Raw genomic sequence first — 6,124 nt, forward strand, 5'->3', positions numbered from 1 at the left:
ACATCCATATCGTCTTCCATACCGATCGCAAGGATTTTGTGCTTCCCTATGTCGTTTTGTTCTCTTCTTAGAGCATCTCCAACAGCCTCGGTTATTGTAGATTTTCGGCAAACTGGCGAGATTTATCGTCCAATAGCACACCCAGCAGCCACGACAACCACCTCGCCATTTGCTCCCTTGCTTCGAGACCTCGCCATAACTAGCGAGGTATGGAGCCTCGCTAATTCTCTCTCTCTCTCTCTCTCTCTCTCTCTCTCTCTCTCTCTCGGATCCGGCCATCGTTCTGGTCGTCGCCGTCGTTGGCCTTCATCACCATTGTTGGCCATAGTAGGCTGGGGGTAAATCTGAGCAGAACCCTACCCAAAAAGGACAAAGTTTTGTCTGTTTTTGTTTTTTTTTTTTGTTCTGTCTACTTTTTTTTTCCCAGTCTCTTTATATATATATAATATATATATATATATATATGGGTGTGTGTATGTATGGTTTTTGTTGTTGAGCCAAATGGCTAGATTGTTGGGTATTGCACTTGTTTGGAGGCTAGCTAAACCTTAATTTCTAACCAAAATGGCTAAAAAAAATGCTTAAACTTTTGGAGATGCTCTTATAGGGTGTGTTTGATGGCAGGGTTGAGAGGTGGGATGAGATTATGAAGGTGGTGCATGAGACTTTCATATTTCATGTTTGTTTTGGTTTTGCCTTGTAGGATTGGTACTCGCAATCCCAGGGGACTACGGGTCCCCCCAATCCACCGGATTGGCCATCTTATAGGGGTGTCATTATTTTTAATCACATCCCATGGGTTTGAAGGTGGTTTAAAATTTGAGATGCAAAACAACCCTAATCTCATTACTGTTGAACAAAAATTTTGAGTCTACGAAAACGACGAGAAAGATGCTGATCAAAGTCAATTTCATTGATCGAAGAATTTGGGGTTACAATCTCTGATGAATTTCTAAGCAAAGAAATTAATTCGCTGATTCCTTTTTTCTATTGTTGAAGCGAGAGCTTGATGCTTGATCTCTCGAATGATGAAATCTTCTCCAAGATTTGTGAAGAAGATGATGACTTGGGTTGAATGTTCTTCAAGACATTGAGGCTTTGATATGAAGAACTTCTTGTTGGATGCAGACTTGAATAATTCTGAAGGGCTTGAGAGCTTTGATATTCAGAGCTCTGGAACTTGTATGCTTGAATGTGTTGATTCTTGGTAGAAAAATATGAGAGGGAGCACCTCTATTATTTGAGAGGTGAGATGGAGAGTTATGGAAAATCCAATCTCCTTTGTATTTATCTCTCTAATTATTTCTCTATTTAATGTAAAATAAATAATTGTAGTTTGATAACTATCCATCTTTCTTTTATTACTTTAAGAAAGACAATTATATATGAAGAGAAGTACAATTATTTATTTCACCAAGTGGCTTAATTTGATTGATCGGGCTTGATAAAAATAATAACTGCATCACTTAGACAAGTGGTACTTGTGGGCAACCCGCCTAGAAAATTCTGCCAAAGTGCTTGATTTCGAAGATTTTAGAGTTGCCACCTGGGTTTTTATAAAATGGTTTGTCACCCGAGAAACCTAAAACTTGAAAATGATATTCAAATTTGAAAATGAACCAGAGATTTTGGACTTGGAAGCCAAGCTACGAGAAGGGAAGGCTTTTGTTCGGCACCCTTCTCGCCCGATACAAGGACCAGTCTTACTAAATACTTGTGGGATTTTGAAAAATGCTTATATTTTAACTTTTTAAACACATAACAAGTTGATTGTGCAGTGTAGGCATGTGCTAGAGTGTACAGTATATACAAGAGTGAAATAGAACAGAAAGTTACATGTTATAAGTGACGTGAATGCAAATTGTCGAAATTCTGCAGAAGATGAGGGGGGAACTCCTTTGCACTGGGGATTTAGTGCCCAGCGCAAAACACCTTCCGGGGCAACTCCTTTGTGCTGGGGTATCAGTGTCCAATGCAAAGCAGTTGTCCAGATCAGTTTCTGAAAATGTTTTATTATTTTTTTATCCAAACAGTGGATTAATTGATAAAATGCATGAATGGTAGCTTTTCGAGAATGTTTTGAGGTATTTCTAAACAATAAAAGACAATATTAAAGAGTATTGAAAACAAATAATAAAGGCTAGAAATGGACGTAAAAGCCCCTAGACCCCACTGATATTTGAAATGATCAGCGAGCTCAAGAGGAGATAAACCCACGATTGCGATCACATTTTTTTCGTAAGCAAAACCCATGATCGCGTTAGCCTGCTTGTAGCCTTGCTTTGGGTTTCTGGTTTCCTCAAATGAACAGAAACTGAAAATGCAGGTAGTTTACTACCTTTTGAACGCTTGGACAAGACTTTGAGCTTCGGTTTGGTTGATTTGAAGGTCATTTGGAGTTGATAAAATGACAAAGAAGATTTATTATGGTGGAGTATTTGAAGAAATAGAGATTTTTGGGATGGAAACGGAATTTTTCTCTTCAAATATAAGACATTTTATATTTTTCTTCAAGAAAACTCAGAACATGTATATATTCTAGAGAGAGAAAAGAGTTTCAAGGATGGGAAGGGTGTGTTGTGTATTGTATTATGGAGTGGGGTGGGGTCCTTGAATATGGCTTTAGACACCTCTATTTATAAGGAAAAAAGGAGGGGGAACATCTGTGTAGGCTTAGAGTCGGCTCGATGCTTTGTAGGGTCATGATGAGATTCTTGCAACAGTCAAAGCTGTCAGTAACACAAATTTATTCCCAATGCTAGAGAGTGAGTGTCTAGCGCTGGAGAGTTTATTGGAATCTTTTACGCTGGATAGTTGGTGCTTTGCGCTGGACACGTGATGCCTTGTGCTCGGTAGTTGATGGGATCAGGTTCTGGGATTGTCAAAAGTCTTTGATCAAGCCTTCAAATTTACGGTTCTGTCCCGTATCATCATTGGAGATCTAAGGTAGTTCGAGGAGTCTCAATTTGGGGTGTCTATAATTGCCTCTCTTTGGCGACTACTCTGGTGCCACAGCGGGATACGAGTATACGTCAAAGATCAGGACACCTATATATATACACACACACATGCATGCACCCCTCCTCTCTCCCTCCAGTCATTTCTCCCTCTGTCTCTCCCTCTCCCATAGCTCTCCATTTCCCATAGCTCACTCTCTCTCCCTTTCTTTCTCTCCAAGAAACCATATTCATTCCCCCTCGCATAAACTGAAAAATTCCTTCATCCCCAAGAAAAATCGGAATTCAATTCGTTCTTATCCACCCCCTGCTTCCCTCTAACCTTGAATCTGGCCTTATTCCATCCATTTCTAATCTCAAGAACCCAACCTCCATAAATGTAATCTTATCCAACCTCTCCCAAATTTACCTTTATAAACCCCTCTCCATTGACCCATGAGCACACCACCATCTCCTCACACACCACTGAGTCAGAAATGAGAGAAAATCGAAAGCAATTCAAGCTCCAATCAATGGAGTTCTAGAGAGAGAAAAGTGGATTTTGTATCTAGACCCAATCGAAACTCAATTCGACCACACCAATCACTCCTACAAGCAAGTATCAATTCAAACGCAAGGTTCCCCCACGGCCAAACCAGAAGTCATCTTCCCCAATTCAAAGATTTCGGTTTTGGAATCAATTCAACCAATCCAAGGTATTATAATCCTATACATCTCCTCTCTAACTATATTTAAGTATTTTTAAGCTTAACCATATGTCTCAAATGGACCCATGCATTTAAACCATAGCAAAACAACAACAAAAATCGATTCTGCACTTCAACCTTGCGGCCGCAACCTTAGGACCGCAAGGTCCAAACATTTTCTGGCGGACCGCGGTAGAGCTTCCGGCCGCGAACTCCATTCAGTTTTGTTTAAAAATCGATCAAAAAGACTTTGCAACCTTCCGAACAACGTTTTTGATACCCAAACTATTTTTCCTAGACTCCTTACATCTCAAAGGTGATAACTTGTTAATATCAAAAAAAAATATTTAAATTATCTATTTATTGTTATTTTTACAAAGTTTTCAATTAAAATAACTTTGCAACCTTACGAACCACGTTATTAATGCCCATATAATTTTTTTTAGCCTCTTTATACTCCTAAGATAAGATCTTGTTAACCTCAATATATTTTATTAATTAAATTATTTATTAACTAATTATTTTACTTTCGGTAATATCTTTATTTAAAATAACCTCGCAACCTTCCGGACCCGATTTTGGATGCCCGAACATGTTGCGTAGGATCATTAGGACTCCTATTAAGGTCTCATGTTAATTATTCTAATATTTTTATCTATTTAATATAGTTATTAGTACATCTAATTTTATAAAATAAACTAATACAGCCCTCCCATGATCCCATCTAATTTGAATTTGCAATACTATAATGTGATTGTCATAAAAGGAAATTATGAAGATTCTTTGACAATTTTCCCTCTCTGATTTATGACAAGTACTGTGTCATTCAAAAAAAAAAATCTCTACTCAAAGATTATATGTAGAAAAGTGATAGGCCAGCTGCTCATTCTAACCTAGCTAACAAATGGGTTGGATTGGGTTAATTTGTTAGCGGATGGGTTTGAATTAATTAATAAATTTGGGTTCAATTTGCCAATTGCCACCCTTAATTTTAATGTGAGGAAGTGGAAAGCGATGAATTCATGCATCAAAATTTACAAACCGTAATGCCCGGCAGATTAGTTTGTGTATACATTAAGGTATGTGTATATATTTATCTAGTTAACTTCGGGTCGATTGTGAATATTATAAGTATAACGACTTAATTAATAAAATAGAAGAAAATGTTTTTCTAAGCTATTAGAAATGCTATGTATTCAAATCTAGATTTAATAGGATTATAAATTTACGCGTTCAACAAAACTTAAAGGGCATCGGCTTAATCATAAAACATTATGGCTATGTTTGGTAACACTACCACTTTTATGTTTCCTATTTTCTATTTGCTGAAACTAGTTTCTACTCTTCCTAAAAAAAAGTGAAAGCGAAAAATATGTTTGTGTCAATCAGTTTTAAAAAAAAGAAGCAAAAGATGACTGGACCACGGGATTATTAGGTGGTTTTTTTTAATTTTCGGGTGAAGACCTAAAATAACATAGTCTTAGCCCATCCTTTTCCTTGAAATGGAGAAGATGTGAAACCCTATTGCTCAACTTATACAGAGTTCAGGTGGTGGGGGCGACAAAGGTGGTCCATAAGGTTCGGCCAGATGAGGGTTCAACTGATGGGATCAATGCCTTCAATAGGTTGGGTTTGAGAGAGTGTGAAATTTGGAAGATGGAGAAGAAAGCTATCATAAAGACCCGGAAAAAAAGAAGCTCAATCTCGCGTGGGTTGGCAGCCGATTTTTGCTTTTGCAGAAAAGTGAAAGCATGGTTTTTCAACTTCCAGAAATTTTACAAATAGTGAAAGTGATTATCAAAATTTGTAAGTGAAAGTAGTGCACCAAACAAACTTCCAAGGTTAATTTTTTTAAATTTTGGAAATGAAAACAGAAAATAGAATGGTTACCAAACATGACCTATGTGTTTACTTACTCGCATAATATCAATTGTTATGCTTGCTTTCACATTGAAATGTATCATGTTTATTAATTGAGCTATTATGGATTTATTGTGGTACTTGCTAGATTGAACCTAGGTTCATGGGATGGTATGTGAGCGGAATTCACCTAGACGTTGCTAGGTAAAGGATAAATTGGAAAGTCATAGAGATGCTAGAGATTGCCTCCAGACGGATTTTCGAGTTGTGATTTGAGATGGGTGCTAACTGGGGCCAATGTTGATTATTGTGGCAAACCTTAGTCATGGAATGGCATGGTAAACTACCCTCTTGTTAGGAAAAGACAAGAAGGAGTGATCCCATGGGATAGTTCATGATTAGTGGTTAGGAATTTTTGAGACAAACCCTAGGCATGATAAGCTACCCATTTGTTTGTAGTGGAAAATGCACGTTCGACAGATAACTTAGGTGTAATCATGACAAGCAAAAGTGAGTGATCTTATGGGACAGTGCATCATGGCTAGCGGTTGGGGAGGAAAGGATATTGTGGAGAAGATCTTAGATTACACATCAGATTAAAGGATAGTAAGAAAAAGATTA

Source organism: Rhododendron vialii, chromosome 13a, assembly GCF_030253575.1.
Source record: "Rhododendron vialii isolate Sample 1 chromosome 13a, ASM3025357v1".
Lineage (NCBI taxonomy): Eukaryota > Viridiplantae > Streptophyta > Magnoliopsida > Ericales > Ericaceae > Rhododendron > Rhododendron vialii.